This window comes from Lutra lutra, chromosome 12 (genome assembly GCF_902655055.1).
Source record: "Lutra lutra chromosome 12, mLutLut1.2, whole genome shotgun sequence".
NCBI lineage: Eukaryota > Metazoa > Chordata > Mammalia > Carnivora > Mustelidae > Lutra > Lutra lutra.
Genome location: NC_062289.1, coordinates 14,658,909 through 14,680,562, shown reverse-complemented (window position 1 = coordinate 14,680,562; position 21,654 = coordinate 14,658,909). Strand labels below are relative to the sequence as shown.

General features: G+C 46.9%; 1 protein-coding gene across 4 annotated transcripts in view; it reads right to left on the bottom strand.

Moving 5' to 3' along the window:
- The window catches only part of RNF152 (ring finger protein 152), a 78,538-nt gene that overhangs the window by 34,693 nt on the left and 22,191 nt on the right, over positions 1 to 21,654 (bottom strand). The window contains exon 2 of one of the 4 annotated variants that reach the window (XM_047697876.1): positions 13,270 to 13,330. The exons of the other annotated variants lie outside the window; for them this stretch is intronic. The gene's annotated coding sequence lies outside the window, so the exon portion shown is untranslated. The remainder of the gene's footprint in view (positions 1 to 13,269; positions 13,331 to 21,654) is intronic. 4 annotated transcript variants of the gene reach the window in all.

Here is a 21,654-nt window from a genome sequence, read left to right as displayed (position 1 = left end):
GAGAGCGTCCTCTAGAGCACCCACGCGCCCTGCTCTGAGACACCAGCTGCCTGAAGCCGAGGCGGCCCAGCCGACACTCCTCCCACTCGGACCCGGCCTCCCCCGCATCGATCGCACGAGCACGCGGGAACCCGAGGAGAAGCCACGCACACTCTTCCAACCACGCTTGTGCTTGCTCCTGTCCTGTTCCTACCCTTTCAAAAGTTCCCAAAAATCTTTTTTTTTTCTTTTTTTTCTTTTTCTTTTTTTTTTAGATTTTAATTATTTATTTGACAGAGAGAAATCACAAGTAAGCAGAGAGGCAGGCAGAGAGAGGAGGAAGCAGGCTCCCTGCTGAGCAGAAAGCCCAACGTGGGGCTCGAACCCAGGACCTGGGATCATGACCCGAGCCGAAGGCAGCGGCTTAACCCACTGAGCCACCCAGGCGCCCCTTTTTTTTCTCTTTTAAGTAGGCTCACTGCCAGCATGAAGCCCAACTTACAACCTTGAGATCAAGACGTGGGCTGAGAACAAGAGTCCGATGCTTCGCCGACTGAGCCACCCAGGCGGCCCCCAAAAACTGTCTTGAAGAGCAGCTGGGATACCATGAAACGGAAAGTCAAAGGTACGACCACCACTGAGCACCACGGAACAGACCGGTTCTATCTCCCCTAGAACCTCCTCTCGCCCCTCCCCACGGCCCCTCTGCAATCTCCACTGCCCGGGTTCAGCCCTGCCTCAGCCTTGGTCCTCGCTGTGCCCGCCGCCCGAGAGCCTTCTTCCCCGCCTCCCCTTCTTCACGTTCCTCTCCGGCGTAACCCATTACTTCAGGTTTGCCCAACTCTAAGCCCCGAGGACTTGCTGCCCCCCACCGACACTGAGCTCACCACGGAAAACCCGAGAAACAACTTACCACAGGGGCAGCAGGCACTAAGTATTAGAACTTCCTCATCCATAAGGAGGCCAGACAAAGCAAGGCACTAACACCAGAAGCACTAGACTGCAAGAGGACAGAACTTTCCTTGGGCAGAGCTGAGGCCCCGGACCCTGGAAAGTCACCCACCAGCATCTCAACTCGTCGCTAATTAGGGGTGAGGCCTTAGGCCAATCATTTAACCTAAGTTTCAGTTTCCTCACCTCTTAGGCAAGCACAATCACACCGATCTCAAAGTTTAATTTTTAGGACTCAATGGGTAACTGGTAAGGTATCCAGCCCAGTAATCAGCACATAATAAGTGTTCAGTAAACACTGCCTTTAAAAAAAAAAAAAAAAAAAGATTATTTATTTATTTATTTGACAGAGATCACAAGTAAGCAGAAAGGCAGGCAGAGACAGAGAGGGGGAAGCAGACTCCCCGCTGAGCAGAGAGCCCAATGTGGGGCTTGATCCCAAGACCCTGAGATCATGACCTGAGCCGAAGGCAGAGGCTTAACCCACTGAGCCACCCGGGCGCCCCAAACACTGCTCTTCCTTCCCCTACTTGTCCAACTTATTTGAGAGCAAAGGTGACATTGCCAACAAGAAAACAGACCTTCTGGGAATAAAACGAAAGGTGGAGAGAAGAGCCCAAGGAAAAAGTAGCAGAATAATATTTAAAAGAAAAAAATATCTCTGAAAAGGTAGTGAAGTTTCCACACGAGCAAACAGCAGCTTTGTGAAATGCGCTATTTCCATTTGCTTGAGGTCTGCTTCGGGGGCTGACTTGAGACCCTCGCTGCGTCATGCCCTCGCACGCAGCTGTGCCCTAAAAAAGGTTTGGTGCTGTTATAGCAGGAGTCGGTAAAACAGTGCCAAAAGTCTCTTGGCTCAGAATAAATTCCCACAAGTGTCCTTGAATCTGTTAAGCGTGCAAAGACGGCTTTGCATCAATGGAAGATAGAGGCAGCCTGAGGCTCACTTTCAAAGTCACTACAGCCACGGTATAAACATTGCTTTTTCTTAAAACACACCTCAGAGAAAGCCAGCCATGGAGGGTAATTTGAAAATTAAAATTACCACTCAAACATGGACAAGAGTCACACATCTGAGATCACCACCTGGGGCTCCCAAAAACTTCTCAAAGTTAACATGTCCAGAATAGAATTCTTGGTCTTCCCCCAAAACCTGCTCTTCCCACAGTCCTCCTCATCTCAGTTACAGGAAACCTTATGCTTCCAGCAGCACAAGCGACAGCCCTCAGCATCATCATGTCTCCTCTCTCTCACATACCTCATATCCCACCTACACCATCGCCTTCGCTTGGTTCCCTCCTCCCTTCTGACCGGGCCCTGGCCACCATCCCTCTCACCAGGAGCACTGGCAATATGGTGGCCTAGCTCCCTGCCCTGTGCTCTGCCCTCTACAGTCTACTCTGGGTACTGCACCCAGAGTGATGTTAGGACAACAAAAGTCAGAGCAAGGAATCCCACCCTCAAAGTCTACAATAGCTACATATACCCTGAGAAGTAAAGGCAAAGCTCTCACAATGACCCATGTGTGGCATCACACACCAGGGCCTCCCCTGGGTCACCCCTTGCTCCCTCTGCTCCGGGCTCACTCTTCCCCGGGCCTGCGATTTCTTCTATCAGATATGCCGTCTTTCCCCCTCACCTCCTTCTAGTCTGCAAGCACCACCTTCTGAGGAAGGCCTTTCTTGATGGCCTTTGGCCCTTTTATAAATTGCAACGCCTCCCAGCATCCCCTCTCCTCTTTCTTTCCTCATCTTTCTCTAGACACGTCATCTTTTAATGAGGTATGTCACTTACCTTTTTATTTTTGCTTGGCCTCACTCCCTAAGTACCCAGAACACAAGCTCCGTGCAGTGTCTTATTCGGTGCTGCATCCCCAGCATCTAGGACTGTGCCCGGCACGTACCAGACGCACCACTGAGCATTTGGGGGGCTTCTGGGGGGCGCCTGGGTGGCTCAGTCATTAAGCGTCTGCCTTTGGCTCAGGTCATGACCCCAGAGTCCTGGGATCGAGCCCCACATCAGGTTCCCTGCTTCGGGGGAAGCCTCCCTCTCCCATTCTCCCTGCTTGTGTTCCCTCTCTCGCTGTGTCTCTCTCTGTCAAATAAATAAAATCTTAAAAAACAACAACAACAACAAAAAACACCTGCTTCTGGGCTTCTAGCACATCAGCCAGCTAAAGCTTTGGTGGGGACGGGGCAGGAAGAACAGGCCTTACTGACTGTCCTCCCTCTCTCTGTCCCACCACACCAAAGCTTTCTAGGTTTCCCAGTATTTTTACAAGAGATATCAGGCTTCCATCATTTTTCTGACCGTTAATAATTATACCACATTTGAATGATTCCCTAAAAGAGAAATGTATATGTCAGATACAGTAAAAATTAAAAATAAAAATAAATTACTATCCCTCCTCTGCTATCGCCTTCCTCTAATTAAACTGGAAGTCAGTAAGAGAATATAGAAGCAACACTCACATGCTTACTATTTTCATACACAGTGATCCGGCCTGTGCTTGACCTAAGCTGGACACGGCTACATCTTCCTGAGGAGTATTTGAAAAGAGATGAGGAAGGGCCTGTATACAGGTCAGGCAGGGAGGGGGTGAGGGTCCTCTCAAGGCTGTCAGGGATTAACAACAGTAGAAGACCCCTACCAACCCCAGAACTGAAAGGCAAGAGAAGGGAGCTGTCACCACAATTAAGAGAAGGTTGATGTTCTGGAACCTGCAAAGTGGGCTTACCTAGCAGGAGCTAAGAGAGGTGGAAGGGAAATGGGGCTCAGGCAGGGAGGGAGCAAGGATGTGGAAAAGGAGACGTCCTAGCATCTCCCACCAGTAGTCAAACCCAACCTGAAGCCAGAGGGCAAGGGAGGCGAGGCAGGCAGGAGGACACAGTCCAAGAAAGTCTGGGAAGGCAGGAGGGATGAATGGAGAATGTCCCACACACCCTGTTAGCCAGTGGAGACCCTAGAGTCTTGCCCAGTGCAGGGAAGAACAGGGAAGCCTGGGTAAGGGCTGGGAGCTTTCCTTACTTCTCCTCACTGTTAACTGTGGATCCACTAGGATCTGGGAGCCAAATCCGTGTCAGGGAAATGCTGCCCTGGGTGGGGGTTGTGGGTTGTGGGGTGGGTTTACATCTCATAACCTAAGTACTAAGTGCCCTGTCCAAAGCAAATGGTCTCTAGTACCCCACACACAAACACTGAGATGCAACTGCTCTGTGATATGGCCAGAGAATTTCTTTCATAGATGAACTCCATTTCTGCTACCTTGAAGTCAGCCCTGAAGGGATTTCCCTAGGCCCATGATGACAGTTCAGGATCCTGCTCTGTCTTCTAAAGTTACTTCAAATGCATAATGAGTGACCAATCCCTCAGCAATTACAGAATACCTACAAAGTTCTAGGTGCCAATAGTACCCACTCCTCCCAAGAGCCACACAAAGGAAGCATTCACTGCTGTGTTGAAGTAATCTGCCCAAGCTGACCACTGAGAAGATGCCAAAGCCTGTGCACTTTTTCAAAATATGGAAAAAAGAAGCTTTAGAATTTAATCCAAATGAAAACTTCTTAAACCTCTGATTTCAGAGGACCCATAACAAAACGGATCTCTGCTTCACCAATGCATTTGAATAGATGTGGACGGTGCAAATGTATAAGCTGAACCTTCACCGCATGAGTTCGGAGAACAACTGGCTTCTGGATTAAGTTCTATCAATGATTTACTTTATGCCCAGAGGCTCTACTGATTTCCCTCTCAGCCGCTCAGTATCCCCAGCTCTTTAAATACAATGACCCTTCATCCAAACCTGTCTGGGACATATGGAAGTGAATTACACGTTATATCCTTCCAAGTCTCTTCCAAAGGCTCTTCTTCCCCCAACCCTAAAAGTGGACTTTGCCCAAAGCGATAATATGGTAGTTTTGCAACCACATCCATCAGACTCATCTGGAGTCAAATGATAGACCTTTTGCTAGTGAACCATTTGAACTTGGACAAATTATCCAACTTAGCTGTGCCCTAGTGTTCTTCATGTGTAAAATGTGAACACTAAGAAAGCATGTGCGCTCACACAGTTGCTGGGTGATCAAATGAGAACATGCGTGCAAAGCCCTCAGGATAGTATCAGGGATAGAATAACCACTTGAAAGCAGAATGTAATCATTATCATCATTATAATCCTCATTATCATTTTTCATATGCGGTTCTAAGTAGAATTGGTAAAAGTACAAAATTTCTTTGAGCATTCTCCAGAATTATTCTATGACCTTAAAATCTCTTTTTTAGTCTTTACAAGAAGACTTGAAAATAACACAAATGGGTGGGGGGACCTGGGTGGCTCACTCGGTTCAAAGTCGGACTCCTGGTTTCCCCTCAGGTTGTGATCTCAGGGGTTGTGAGACTGAGTCCCGAGACAGGCCCCTCGCTCAACAGGGAGCCTGCTTGAAGATTCTCTCCCACTGCTCCTCTCCCTACTTGTGTGTGCGTATGTGCATGCTCTCTCTCTCTCTCTAATAAGTAAATCTTAAAGAAAGAAAGAAAGAAAGAAAGAAACAAAGAAAGAAAGAAAGAAAGAAAAGAACAGAACACTAATGGGTGTTATGTTCACCACCAAACTTGACTGACAGCTCTCATTGATAGTAAAACCCAAGTGACTGAAAAGCAGGGTCAAACTACATAGACTTGATTAGAGCACAAGAAACGTGTCCCCAGGGAAATCTTGAGGAAAGAGGATTTCACTTTGGACTATTTTCTATGAAAAAGGTTTAAATTCAGGACAACAAAGTAAACCTGCTTGTGAATGAATGGTATCCAAAATACAGGTTAAAAAAATAAACAATTTCATGAGCCTTAAAATACCCCAAATGCTTCTTTGAGGTCAGGGATCTGGTGAAAACGTCCAGAAGCTCCCAACCAGCATTCTCTCTATATAAGTATCCCAGTCTCCATGGTAAGGTCTTCTGATACTCCAGAAGCTCTGCCCAGCAGGGACCAGACCACCCAGCAGGGACCACAGCCCTGGGACAGCTGGCACAGTGCCAAGCACATGGAAATACCCAGCCACCACGTTCGCTTTGATAAATGACTGATTCTGTGGCAAATCAGACCAGAGAACCATGTCAGCTTGCCAGGGAACCACTCGGTGGATCAGCAACATGCCAATGACCTTCCTGCTTGGTCCCTAAGACCACCTACTGATACCCACAATTATAAAAAACATCGTCTGCTCTGACTCTGGTTAGCACAAATAAACCACGTGGAGTCTGACGTTTCTGCTCTAACAGAAACAGAAACAGACAGGCTGTACTCACCCAGTCCTTCCCCATCAGCACTTTGTATCAATATTTTAAATCGAACTTTTAAACCATTTGAGTGTGGACCATGGTGTCTACTTCACATTAACACTATAGCCACAGTGTAGTTCTTAAGAATTATAGGAATCCAATAAACATTTATTGAAGGGAGAGATGGAGGGAAGAAAGAAAAATGGAGAACAACAACAACAAAAAACACTGAGCCAAGCTCCTGACCTGCCCCAGACTCAAGGGTGAGGAAGTAGAAGAGCTGACCTATGTTCTCGATGGGCCTCCTCTCATCCTTGTAACAGTCATGAGAAGGTATCTCATTCACCCATTTTAGGGATGCAGAAACTGAGGCACAGAGAGATTAAACGGTTTTCTGAGTGCAACCCAGACAGTGTTTCAGAGCCAAGATTTAAACTGAAAGAGTATAATCCAGAGCCATCTTCTAATACTGCCCTACTTTCTGGACACCCAAATTCACCTAAGGCAGCCTGAAGAAAGCCAATCATTAAGGTTTTCATTCACAGATAAGAAAAATTAAACCCAGGGGCGCCTGGGTGGCTCAGTGGGTTAAAGCCTCTGCCTTTGGCTCAGGTCCTGATCTCAGGGTCCTGGGATCGAGCCCCAAGTCGAGACCCAAGTCGGGAATCTCTGTTCAGCAGGGAGCCTGCTTCCCCCTTTCTCTACCTGCCTCTCTGCCTACTTGTGATCTCTGTCTGTCAAATTAATAAATAAAATCTTAAAAAAAAAATTAAACCCAACTGGTTAAATGACCAATAAAAAATCAAATGCCATCTAGACATAAACCAGACCCCGTGCTTCTACTTGGTCACTACCTTAGAACCTAGAAAATAAGGACCCTGAATTGTTCCTATACGTGAATATAGTAAGTTTATGCTACAGGCTTTCTATCATCTTTCTAACTTCAACCCAGAATTCCCACTGAAAATACAACAGCAACATTTGCATAGCACCTTGTGATTTATAAAAATAATTTTATCTCCAACACACTCCCTGTGACATACACAATGCAGATAACATCATCAGTTGTCAAAGACCAGGGCAATCCTAGTGACAGGCAGCCCAGAGACACATCTCAGCTCAAAGCACCCAGGGATACAAGGAGGGACCTTTCAAAGATGACTGCTTCTGCCAATGATGTTTCCCAAGGAAGAAATTTCAAAATGATTACTTTCTCCTGCAGACTAGAGACGTAAGGACACAGAATTTAAGTAAAAGCAATATTCCTCAATCCTCAAGGGGATCAACCATTTGAGAAGGTCCCCATGTCTTTCTTCTTTCTCCCTTGCTATTGCTTTTCAAAACCTTTGGGCAACAGAGGAGAAAAGTATTTGCTTACTGAAACTATGTTTGCCATCGGGGCATACCAATCTTTTTTGCTGAACATCTCTAGAGTTGCTAGCTAACTATTACTTTTGTCTTTCTTGCCAGAATCAAACCAGAACTCATAAAACTGGTAAGTTAATATCCCTGAAAGATATAACCTAGAGTTCCCAGCAGAACATCTTCTCTAAAACTCAAAGGAACATCTAGATCATCAGACTTCAGAAGACTGATTTGAAATCTTACTTAGCAGACACAACCACTCTGCAGTGGGTCTCTTTCTTGGCTAAACACTACAGTCACTTGGAGAGCTTTAAAAAGATACCATTGTTCAGGTTCCATATGTAGAAGTACTGATATAATTGTCCTGGGGTGGGGCCTGCACACTGGGACTTTTTTTTTTTTTTAAAGATTGTATTTATTTGTCGGGGCACGTGGGTGGCTCAGTAGATAAAGCCTCTGCCTTTGGCTCGGGTGATGATCTCATGGTCCTGAGATCGAGCCCCACATCAGGCTCTCTGCTCCGAGGGGACCTGCTTCCTCCTCTCTCTCTCTGCCTGCCTCTCTACCAACTTGTGATCTCTGCCTGTCAAATAAATAAAATCTTAAAAAAAAAAAAAGATTGTATTTATTTGTCAGAGAGAGAGCACACAAGCACAAGCAGGGGGAGCCGCAGGTAGAGGGAGAAGCAGGCTCCCCACTGAGCAAGAAGCCTGATGCAGGACTCCATCCTAGGACCCTGGGATCATGACCTGAGCCAAAAGCAGACACTCAGCTGACTGAGCCACCCAGATGCCCCCCACACTGGGACTTTTAAAAGCCCTCCCAGTGACTCTACTACACTCAAGGTTGAGCCCCACAAGTACAGAAAGTAAGGTGTACACCTGCCCGCTCAAGTAAGAAGTGATTGACTTTTGATCTGCTGACCAGGAATGATTTCACAATTTAGGATTATTTGATATATGGGTTTAAATGTTCAGATCCAATCTGTTCACTGCATAATTGAAATTGTTCTTCTGGTCTTCCTGATATACTTAGACAACCTTCACCTGGAAATGCAAATGAATACAAAAATGCATTTTGAAGGTACTAACATCTATGTATTTATTTATATTCATTCATAAATTCAACATGAATTGATTCTTATAGTTCTGAAGATCAGATGTCTGAAATTAGTCTCCCTAGGCTAAAGTCAAGGTGTGGGCATGGCTGGTTCCTTCTAGAGGCCCTGAGGGGAAAAATCTGTTTCCTTGCCTTTTTCAGCCTCTAGGCAGCCTGGATTCCTTAACCCATAGCTCCTTCCCTATATTCCTCCACGGCCTCCCTCTTACAAGGAAGGACCCTTGGGCTTACTTTGGACACACACAGATAATCCAGGATAATCTCTCCATTTCCAGATCCCTAATCACTTCCACAAAGTCCCTTTTGCCCTGTAAGAGAACATTCACAGACTCGAGGGATTAGGACAAGGACATCTCTAGGGGCCATTATTCGGCCTGCCGCAGAATAAGGCAACTGTCACCACTATTACCATTATGCCCATCCCCCCCTGCCCACCATCCTTTCTTTCCCATTACAACTGAGGGTCAGGGCTGCGTGACTTAACCAGGTCCCATGTCTGGGACAAGGCTGAATTTCAATCTGACCTCCTAACTCTCAGACCCACTTTCTCTCTGCCCCAAGTGTTGGTGATGTTTGCAATATTACTTTCCACCACACTGTTAACAAGAAGTGTTTTCACTCAGCCTCAATCATTATTTCCATTCTCAGCCAATATATGCCAAGTGGAAACGTCCATGCACTACTACTCCTGGTAAACATGCCTTGAGCGAGACCCCTTCCCTACTGTCCAGCAAGCCCCCTGAGGCAGTAATTCATTATGAAAACTACAATGTCACACTATCTCAGAGTTGGAGGCATTAGGTAGTATATGGAGAGAAAAGGCGAGCTCTTGGTTTTAAGAGAGCAAAGCAATCTGAACTTACTAAGACATAAACATAACCATCTTGAGAAAAATCTGTAATCTGTGATGTCCATACCCTGCCTGCTTGAAACAGCCTATTCAGAACTACTTTTTCTTCTTCTCAACTGAGGAGGTAGTATGTACTTAGAAGCCCAGATAGTGGTCTTCTAGAATGTGGTATCATTTTAGCTGAGGTCGTCAGGAAGTAGTGGGTAAGGCTTTCTACACAAAGAACATTCTAGGGGCACCTGGGTGGCTCAGGGGGTTAAAGCCTCTGCCTTCAGCTCAAGTCATGATACCAGGGGCCTGGGATTGAGCCCCGCATCGGGCTCTCTGCTCAATGGGGAGCCTGCTTCCCCCCCTCCCCGCCCGTGTGTGATCTCTGTCAACTAAATAAATAAAATCTTAAAAAAAAAAAAAAACCAACATTCTAATGTGATGGTCATGCCTCCACTGACGCCTTGGGATTTCACATACTCCTCCCTCCCAAGCACATCAGGGAGAGGACAACCTGGTGCTGAATCACAGCCACTTTAACAATGGGAGAAGGTAAACAAGTAAATCTCACTGCCACGCTTATACCTGGCCTGAGTCTGTTCCATCTGATGTGAAAATGGTAGGGAAGGAAAAAAAAAAAATCAATGCCGCATCAGAATGCAACTGGTGTAACACCAGCAAGTTACATGATTTTCCAGGACTGAGGGAACACATCAACTCCGTCCCCAGAACTATAAAATAACGGCAAACAGGGTTTTAAAGGTCATGTGGAATAATTCAAACAACCAGAATATTTTATTTTAAATAAGCTAATATGGTGGAGATTGGGGAAGGCTGGGATATTCATGCCAAATCCATGCTCTGAAGCTATCACTTCATATGATTATAACCAATATTGGGAATGACTCTTAGGGGCAGCAAGATCCCCTGACATCTGAGAGTCAGTCTGGGCCACTCATTCAGAAAATAAACCAATGCATTTTTAAAGCTTTTCAAGAAGGTAGCATTACACGGGAATGCTGGTTTACCAGGAGTCAACCATAAACTCATAATAAAATTAGGATGTTCTTTGGAGAAGTGTCTGTTCATGTCTTCTGCCCTTTTTTTGACATGATTTTCTGTTTTGTGTGTGTGGAGTTTGAGGAGTTCTTTATAGATCTTGGATATCAGCCCTTTGCCTGCAGTGTCATTTGCTAATACCTTCTCCCATTCCGTGGGTTGCCTCTTTGTTTTGTTGACTGTTTCCTTTGCTGTGCAGAAGCTTTTGATCTTGATGAAGTCCCAAAAGTTCATATTCACTTTTGTTTCCTTTACCCTTGGAGACATGTCTTAAAAGAAGTTGCTATGGCCGATGTCGAAGAGATTACTGCCTATGTTCTCCTCTAGGATTCTGATGGATTCCTGCCTCCTGTTGAGGTCTTTTATGCACTTCGAGTTTATCTTTGTGTAAGGTGTAAGAAAATGGTCGGGTTTCATTCTTCTACACATAGCTGTCCAATTTTCCCAGCACCATTTATTGAAGAGATTTTTTTCTACTGTATATTTTTTCCTGCTTTGCCGAAGATTATTTGACCATAGAGTTGAGGGTTCATATCTGGGCTCTCTACTCTGTTCCACTGGTCTATGTGTCTGTTTTTGTGCCAGTACCATGCTGTCTTGGTGATCACAAATGGCTAACAGACACATGAAAAAATGTTCATCATCATTAGTCATCAGGGAGATTCAAATCAAAACCACATTGAGATACCACCTTACACCAGTTAGAATGGCCAAAAGTAAGAGGACAGGAAACAAGTGTTGGAGAGGATGTGGAGAAAGGGGAACTCTCTTACACTGCTGGTGGGAATGCAAGTTGGTGCAGCCACTTTGGAAAACAGTGTGGAGATTCCTTAAGGAATTAAAAATAGAGCTACCCTATGGCCCTGCAATTGCACTATTGGGTATTTACCCCAAAGATACAGATGTAATGAAAAGAAGGGCCATCTGTACCCCAATGTTCATAGCCGCAATGGCCACAGTCGCCAAAATGTGGAAAGAACCAAGATGTCCTTCAACGCATGAATGGATAAAGACGATATGGTTCATATATACAATGGAGTATTATTCCTCCATCAGAAAGGACGAATGCCCAACTTTTTTATCAACATGGACAGGACTAGAAGAGATTATGCTGAGTGAAATAAGTCAAACAGAGAGAGTCAAGTATCATATGGTTTCACTTACTTGTGGAGCATAAGGAATAACATGGAGGACACTGGGAGATGGAGAGGAGAAGTGAGATGGGGGAAATCGGAGGGGGAGACAAACCATGAGAGATGTGGACTCTGAGAAACAAACTGAGGGATTTGGAGGGGGCTGGGGGGAGGTGAGCCTGGTGGTGGGTATTATGGAGGGCATGGATTGCATGGAACACTGGGTGTGGTCCATAAACAATGAATTTTGGAACACTGAAAAAAAATAAAATTTAAAAAATAATTAAAAAATAAAATTAGGATGTTCTAATCCATGTCATTTAGATATAACCCAGCTAAACTGAAAGACATTACGCCTGCTAAATATTCCTTACTCCATGTTTCCCGACATCCAGGTAGTTAAAGAGCCCTGGGTTCTGGTCCTGCCTCTGCCATTAATTCACCTGGACCAATCACTCAACTTCTCTGAAACACAGAGCTCTCTCTGGGAAGGTGAGAGGGCTGGACAAGATGACCTCCAAGGGCTCCTCCAATTCTGACTCTAGAAGCTTTCAAAAGATCCATTAACAAAGTTTACGGGCTGACCTCTACCTAGAATTAGATTCCAACTGAGTTGGTGAATAAAGTGAAGACTATGAAGCTGATGGCCAAGACTGAACAACTAAAAGCTGGAGAAGACACATAAGGTGGAGAACATGGTGCAACAGAAAATGTGTCCTCCCTGAGGGAAAACCACAAAACCTGGGGGGCCCAAGAGTTTATTTCAAAGACTCCTGAGGGTGCTTATACTTAAGTGCAGGAGGGTCCTGTGTTTTCATGCTGCCTCCAGCGCTCAGAGCCTCCCAAGTACAGGCACAGAAGGGATGGGGGGTGAAATGGGTGAAATGGGGGGTGGTGGACATCCACATGAAGCATCATCAAAGCATCATCACTAGGGCCCTTCTCGCCACACAGGGTCCAACATAGCGTTCAAGGACAGTCTGATACAGAGATAGCTATTCCTTTGAGCTAGAGACTGAGTGGTTAGGGACTTGCTACACCTTCTTCCTCCTGTCCCTTCCTGGGGTGGGGCAGGGGGACAGTAGAGCAACCTCTGTCCTCTTGAGGGTCTGCAAAATTAGCCACAGCAAATGAAAACTGGATTCACAGAGCTGTTGAGCTCACTCAAGATTCAGATCCCCGAACAACTAGTTCCATGAAACAAATGTGCTTGCTTAAGTGGGAGAGCCCAGAAAAAAAGTGACAGGAAAATTGAAGACTTGCTATAAAACTCATCTTCAAAAAGCCATAATTATCACAATCGTGTCACCTAAGCATTATTTACAAACATCCTTCTGCACAATTTCTCCTCTTGGAACAGCCCTTGTCTAGATACAGTGCCATTACTCAGGGTAACATTTTAGATTAATTAAGTAGTAAAACACGGAAAAACAAGCATTTTTCCATCAAAATTCTGGAGTGAATATAATTAAAATAAGATGCCAGGGAACAGGCATAAAAGAGGGAGAATGTGACTTTCACCTTCGCGCTGATAATCCCTACTTACCAGTTTTATAACATGTCAGTTTCCAGGGTCGTGTACATTACTCAGTGGATTACCCCCGACACTGGAAAAGGGAGAGAGTGTAAGAAGATTTTTCCTATTTTGCAGATGAGAAAAACTGAGACTTTAAGGAAATTAAATGATTCATCCAAAGTTGAGTCACAACAAAAACCCTGATCACCAAACTCCTTATTTTGATGCCCTAGGACATCAAACACAGTCTAGGTAGTTTTGTTTTCATGATGAAACTAAAATAATTCTCACATCAAAAGCTGTCATCTATTTTGTCTGGGCCTTGCTTCTGAACCTTTCAGGCCTCAGAACATTCTGGTTTGGCTCCTGGCAAATGAACAGCCACATAGACAGGGTTTTCTCTGCAAGCAGAGACAGGCGAGAGAATGCTTCTCACGGTCTGTTGTATTAACTGCAGTTCTGCTCATAACCTACTATTCCTTTTTTTACATTTTTTAATTGAAGTTTAATTGACATGCAGTGTTAGAGGAGCTTCGGGTGTACGACATAGTGACTCGACAGTTCCAGACAGTTCCAGACAGTTCCACCCGACAGTTCCACTCGGTGCTCATCATGCTAAGTGTGGTCCCCAAACAACGTGATCATTCCCAGTGGTGCTGTACTTGTCATCCCCAGGACTTACTCATTTTGCAACCAAAGGTTGTACCTCTTCATCCTCTTTACCTATTTTGCTCCTTCTCCCCCCTCCTTCCGGCAACCACGTTTGTTGTTTTTATGTTTTGCCTTGTTGTGTTTTTTAGATTTCAGGTATAAGTGAAACAGGGCATTTGTCCTTCTCTGTCTGACTTCATTCAGCCTAATCCTTCTAGATCCATCCAAGTTGTCCCCAGTGGCAAGATTTCATTCTTTTTTAATGACTAAGTAATATTCCATTGCGTGTACAGATTATTTCTTTGAAATCCCAAGCCTCATGGTTCCTGGCCATGATCTGCCTGTACAGGACACAAAAGCAGCAAATGGTTCCTCACTACTTCCATGTCTTCCAGGCCCTGGCCAGCAATCAGAAATAGGACTGTGGACCTTTGTTCCTTCTACTTGGGGATGGCATCACCTCTCAGTCCCAGCTCTGTTAATCAGTAGTCATTTGAGGTAAATCTGTCATGGAAGTATATAAACATCTACCCTCAACTGTGTTTTCCCAAATAATGCCTCTGCCCTATGATTTTAAGGAACAGGACAACTAAAAGAGCAGCTGCAGGAACAACTCTAGTCTATGCTCAGATGGTGGGCAGGACTTTAGCTTTATTTTGGGGTCTCTGCTACCAAGTCCCCAAGTCTATTCAAATAAGTGAAGCAGGATAAGATGACCACTCTGTCCCAACCTGGAGTTGGGCTGCCCCAGCCCTCTTTTCTCATGAAGGAACCCCTCCCACCTACCCAGTTTCTAGGACCAACACTAATCTCAGTGGAGACATCTGGGGAGTTTGGGTGCAACCCCCTGGCACCCCACCCAAGTCCCCCAGAACACCAGCTCAGCATTAACTTCCTGCCAGCACTCCTCAACCTACACTGTGTTCCTTCTTGATTCCTTAACCTTCAGGTCCACTGGACCCCTGGCTGCCTCTCCCTCCCCCAACCTGCTGTCCCTTCAATCCTGTACCCTAGGACCAGGAAAATATTCCCAATCCTGCCTCCTTCAACTTCCTATCAACAAGTCATCCCCCCAAGGGGATGCCCCAAGCCCAGAACCTTCCCGCAGCTCCTCTATCTTACTGTGCAAGTGCACCCCACTCCTTCCGGGCCTGGCAGGGCCCTGAGAATAAGACCAGCAGCTCTTCAAGTGACCCTCTGCCTTTCAGGCCAGGTTCTTATTTAAATGCCCTTGTCTGGGCCTAAACTCCATTTACTGGTGGAGAGAGAGCTAGTGAATGGCTGTCCTCACTATCAACTCTCACTATTTACTTGAGATCTGCCAGCGGCTCGCATACAGCAACCTATTAATTGCCCTGCAGACATCATGATGCAGCAAATTTCACTATTTTCACACAGAGAGCAGAAGCGGAGGATCCCATTCTACTAAGAACCATGCCTCAGTTCTGCTGCCAATACTGGGGCAAAACCGAGAGTAACTCAGAGTCTCCTGGCTTCATACTTACAGTAGGAACCGTCTTTGGGGAAACCATGTGTCTTGCGCACTGAGTTCTGTCAATTACCCGCTGCGGGAGGGGGTGGAGCAGGTCCTTTCCAGCCCACGATGGCCGACCCCCTCCCATGGACAAGCACCAGGGCTCCCTGGGGTCCCAGTCACCTGCCCACGTGACTCCAAAGCCACCACATACATGTTCCACCTCGCGGAAGGGGCCACAGGAAGCATTTGCTCAAATTCCCAACTCAGTACTTCTGATAAAACCAACTGTTTCAAATAAAAACTGGAAGGACTTCTGTACTTCCCACGGGTCCCATCAAAGCTTCTTGGTTTCAGGCTTAGTTGACGTCAGTGAAATCCGCAGCAGAGCAGGAGACGGCTATCCGGGGCTAATTCCAGCTCTGAGTTGCTTCCAAGGGGCGGCATAACTCTCGCAGACCACGTTCTCAGGGGCCTCACGGCGCTGTCAGCAGAGACACAAGCTATCCATTCTGGGAGAAGCCAGAGAGGAGCTGCCTCCCTGTCCAGGCTGGCACGGGCTGCCCTCTGCAAAGGAGCTTGAGGCTGTGGTGTGAGCAGATGAGCAGCAATCCGTGTGTGTGTGTGTGTGTGTGTGTGTGTGCGCACACACGTGTGCGCGTGTGCGCACGCTCAGGGGGTACGGAACGGAGTCTCCAAAAAACGCATGTTCAAGTCCTAGCCCGCTGTCCCTCACAATGTGGCCTTGCTGGGCAGTAGGGTCACTGCACACGTGGTTCAATAAGATGAGGAGGACCTTCAACCCAACACCGCCGGGTGACCTTGTCAAGAGGGTAAGAGACACCTGAGCAAAGTGGGTCCTATGACACGCGGGCGGCAATCAGATGCATCCACAAGCCAGGGGTTGCCAGCAGCGCCAGGAGCTGGAAGAGGCAAGGAAAGGTCTCTGAATTCAAGGTCTCCTGCAGACACCTTAAATTCAGACCTCCAGCCTCCAGAGCTGTCAGAGGATACATTTCTGTTGTTTTAAGCCGCCCAGTTCCTTGTACCTTATTAACATAGGGTGGAAAGGAAAACCAAGGAATCTCAAAAATCTCGATTTAGAAACTGCACCAAATAAGAAAAATATATGGTTGTGCTCAGGGACATCTTCTCAGCATGGCTATGCACGGGAAGAAACTGGGGGAAGAAAGACAAGGCTCTGCATCCCTCAGAGGAACCTTCCTTCCCCTGAGAAGTGTGACTAATCCAGGTCCTGAGCCGGGGAGGGAACGGAGGCAGAAGTCCTGCCTTCTCCATCCTCAGCCTCCTTAGTGCCTCTCTGCCTCACATACTTCTGAAAGGTACCAGACATGTGTTTCCATATCCGTGATCTCCTCTCATGATCACGACCATCTGGGTGACAGAGAAAGAGGGCAGGTGTTATCATCCCTATTTTACACACAAGGAAACTGGTGCTCAGACTAGGTCGCAGGCTGCCCACGGACGAGAGGACCATTCCAAAAAGAACTTGAGTTGACAAAGCAAAAGGCTTTCAAAAGAGATAAGATGGGAGTGAATCCTACCTGGGGTTTGGGGGAGAGGGGGACAAGCTAAAGAAAAGTTCTAGACACCTTCCATGTCCAACCAAATCAAATCTGCTGGCCTTGACACGTAGCCCCTTTCCCTTTTACTGAACGCACAACGGTCACAAAACGTGGCTATCGACACAATCTGCCCATTTTCTGGCCAGCTTTTTATATTCAAATATCTCTCAGGGGAAAAAAAACAAAACAAACTGCATATGTTTTCTAGCTTGAAATATAAGGCATCTGCGTGTGTGCTCCCCATGTGCCTCCAAGTCTCTAGGCACCGCCGTGTCCCCACCCAGCTCCGGGTGCGCTCTCCTGAACTGGACTCCAGGGTTCCAGAGGCTGGAGCTCCCACACATGGTGTCCAGCAACCTCTGTGCCTGAGTGAACCCTCTCCGGAAGCAGCCCTTGAGCAGGCAGGAGAAGGCAGGGACCCAGTGGGATGCCAGGACCCCTGGAAAGGACAGGAGGAAAAGGGTTAAGCTGGAAGGCCCTGGAGATAAGGCCCTTGGGTGGAGAGCTCGGACTCTGGTCAGTTGCCTTTTCCAAATATTTTAATCTTACCCCCCTGAAAAACACCCAGTCGGCTGGCCACTGAGAAAACTTGGATTTCTTCTTTCATGCCCCTTAAAACCTGAGGCCAAGATGCCAGGCGGACACACACACACACGCCAGGACCAGCCACTAAACCACTCCGGGAATGCGCGGCTGAGAAACGCCATTCCACATTTTGTCAGCTTGAAAATATTAAACACCACTGAACAAAATTTAAGGTTTCTTTTTTGGACGTAAATGTCTACTTATTTCAAAATGAATTAGCGGTTCTCTGGGTTTCATAATGTTTAATTCATTAATGATAACTACAGCTCGAGAATTTGAAAGGAAATTGCTTCCAGGACAAAATTAAATGCGAAACTCTAAGCAGTGATTCATGGCTGTTCCTATCTAAATTACTAATCCGTGTGACAAACCTGGTTGGCAGCACACAAAAAAAGCAATACCATTTCCCCCATTGCCTTTATATACTTTGCTGAATTGTTTTCCAAACTGCCTAAACCCAAGTCCTAGATAATCCCCTGCTAGCAGCATCCAGCCTGGTGGTGGGATTCAGTGCTCAGAGTCCCTACTGCCTCGCACAGACTCCTGATGGACTAATACTTCAGCGCCTTGGAAAAGAGTTTTCTCGACATTACAGTTTAGACATATAATCCAATGGATTTCCAAGGAAACTCATTTTAAAGGCAAATATCCCCATGATATCAGTCTGCATCTCCCCGAAGAAACCTGCATAAAACTCTAAAAATGGCAGTTTTCCTTTCGTTTGCAAGGAAGCCTAGCCAGCTGAGATCCAGTTACATATTTCCCCGTTAGAACAACTGGGCACCCGAGTAACCGTGTTATCCAAAAGATGAGAGAATATCACGCTTCTGAAGTTTCATCTGACCCAGGTTATTCTGCCTCCAGAAATTTCTCTCAGGTCGGTTCCTGGGTTCACAGGCGAGGCTAGAGAGAAGCAGGCAAGGATATTCCTGACCACACACCCGCCACCTCCAAAGGAACTCAGAGGACCAGGGTCCCCCAGGGCACCTCTCTGGGAACTGCGACCAGACTGCCCCAAACCAGGTTCCCGTCTCCAGATGGTGTCCCACTCCAACCATACCGGGTGCTGCTCCTAAATGGCAGGTCACATCCCCACCAGCCCTCGGGAGCGCTACTCCATGCCAGGGATTTACATATGGTGACTTCTTTATCCTTGGGACAACTTGGGGAGGGTGTCCTCCTTGTCCCCACATGGCAGAGCAAGAGATGGTGGCAAAGAGGTTCAAAAGGTTGCCCAGTAACAGAGCAAGTGACTGGCAGAGCCAGGATTCACACCCACGCTTTCTGCCCAGCCGCCCACATGCAGAACCAGCAGATCGAGCCCCACCACCGCTTGGAATATTCTACTCATTCCTTACTACCAGGAGAGCAGGGCCCCCACAGCCGCCAGGCTCTATGGGTCCTTTGGTGATTCGGTTATATTCGCAGCCTCATCTGACAAACACGTTCTTCTCCATCTACCCTCCATTCTGGCTTTTCTAACCTATGTGCACCTGCTCTTCCCCCCACCCTTCCTCCTGGGACCCCAAGTCCCCCTTTGGGGTCTCTTCCCCCCGGAACTTTAAGCTCCTGGAGTGCCAAGTTCATTCCTCCAGTTGACACTGGGGGGGGGGGCCCTTTGTCTCCCCCGGAGTGTGTGGCCTTCTCCCAGCCACCGCACCGACTTCTCTACGACCTGCCCTGTGTCCCCACCGTGGAAACGTTCTGTGACCTCTGGAACTAAGGAACGTGCTAAAGCAGATCATCAACGACACTGAAAGAAGTAAAATGAAAACCAAACCAGAGACTCAGGGGCTTGTCCCCAAACGACCCAGTTCGATCCTTGAAGAGTGACTACGAGGCGATGGCGGGATTTACGTGAACTCCATAAAAGCTCTATCAGGGAGCATTTTTTCCATCCAGCATGCAAATGTGGTCACCACGGGAAGGCGAGAACACCGGCTATCTGCTCACTAGCGAGTGGCTTTAGGAAGCAAGCCTATTTGGGATTTTACAATCAGCAAGAGATCATCTTCGGAACCCGAACTCAAGAGTTAGCCATGCACCACCAAACAGGGATGGCGAACTGAAGCCACAACTCAGCCGGGGTTTTGTTGTTGCTTCCGAGCAGCAGGAGGGGGAGCGAAGAGGTGTGTGGAGGCCGTTCTTCTTCGATTTTAAGGAGGGAGTGTACCCACTCCTGCAGCTCTTCTGTCGTCCCCACACGGGGTGAAGGGGTGGGTGGAAAGCAGGCTGGCATCCGTTCCTGACCATGAACTCGGCATCAGAGAAACCCCAATACCATCAGCAATGCAGCCCGAAAAGCAAAGATCACAGATCGGCGACACACAGAGTTGAAAATATAAAATAATGCTCCTAAATCCCATACAACGGTTGCAACTGTCCAGCGCACGCAAATTCTCTGAGGAACCCCGCAGCACTGTGGAAATACACAAACGCACATAAAAATACAACCCTACCGTTATGTAAAATTAACCTAAAACTGGGCGCCTGGGTGGCTCAGTGGGTTAAAGCCTCTGCCTTCGGCTCAGGTCATGGTCTCAGGGTCCTGGGATCGAGCCTCGAGTCGGGCTCTCTGCTCAGCAGGGAGCCTGCTTCCCTCTCTCTCTCTCTGCCTGCCTCTCTGCCTACTTGTGATCTCTGTCAAATGAATAAAATCTTTAAAAAAAAAATTAACCTAAAACTAATATGCTCGCTAAAGCGAACTATATATTAAATCCATTTCGCTCACCTTCTTAGGACTTAATGAGCCCCAGGGGGTGAGAGGTGTGATCTGGATGCCGGAGCCTCTTTCACAAAACCTTCCAAGGAGATTCATGGTAATGGGTGGAGCTGGGTTTTTCCGAGCTCTCCCCGGTTCCCTTGTAGGCAGCACAGGCATTCAGAACAAGCTGCTGATACAGGGGGGGCTCCCAGTGTTACTGTAGGCTTAGGAGCCTGTGTTGGGGCGGGGGGGGGGGGGTTCCTCCCAAGGAAAGGCATTTTTAAAATATTTTCTTTTCCTCCCAGCTTATACAAGTTCTCCAAAGCAGCCACACCTGCCCAATGTCAGCTCAGGGAGCACGGGATGGGGGGGATCTGGGCATTGTCCCGATGATCACTGTTTGCTGAGCCTGCAGGGCTCTCCAGAAAAGCCATTTCAAGTCCCAAGGCCAGGCACCGGCTTTACAAGTAACTTCAAAGTTGTCCACGAAATGAATGAAAAGCATATATCGGTATCATGCCCCGTAGTGACGTTGGGGGAAGAGGAAGAGCAGGAAAGTGTGTAGGGAAGTTGGAAGTAGGCCTTAGGAAAGCAGCTGGGGTGGGGGGAGGGGTGGGGGGTAGAGATCAATGATATAGGAGGCTTCCCACAAGACTTAAAGCCAGTTGATAAAGGGACTGCCCAGCCTTGAGTTCTCAAGGTTCCCACCTTTTTTTTTTTAAAGATTTTATTTATTTATTTGACACACACAGAGAGAGAGAGAGAGAGAGATCACAAGTAGGGAGAGCGGCAGGCAGAGAGAGAGGAGGAAGCAGGCTCCCTGCTGAGCAGAGCGCCTGATGTGGGGCTCGATCCCAGGACCCTGAGACCATGACCTGATGGAAGGCAGAGGCTTAACCCACTGAGCCACCCAGGCGCCTAGGGTTTCCACTTTAGTGATTAAACAGAAGAACTAAAAGTAGTCACTGTTTATAAAAATATAGGTCTTTCATAAGCATTTGAAATTCTTAGAAAAGATTTTTTTTAGACCATTCTAATACCTTGCAGGTGATCTTGTTTGTTCCACGAATATCTTCAGTTCTCCATTCCATTGTAAGTAGGACTAGCTAAAGGAAACCCTGTCTCCACCACTTCCTCCCACCATTTCAATCACCACAAAATTCTAATTAGTAAAATCCACAGAAATGGGAGTTCTCCATCTTCACATCTTAGCTGCTAATGACACAATGATGACATAAAGACTAAATGAGAAGGTGTGTAAGCATCTGTGCTTTGAATAGGAAACCACGACAGTTGACGCAGTGTCATCAGAATTCACTGTAAGCGTTTGTATTTTCTGGTAGAGACTTCTGCAAGGAGCTTGCTCACTCTGAATTTAATCCACAGTTTAAAAAAAAAGAAAATGGGCAAGTCTA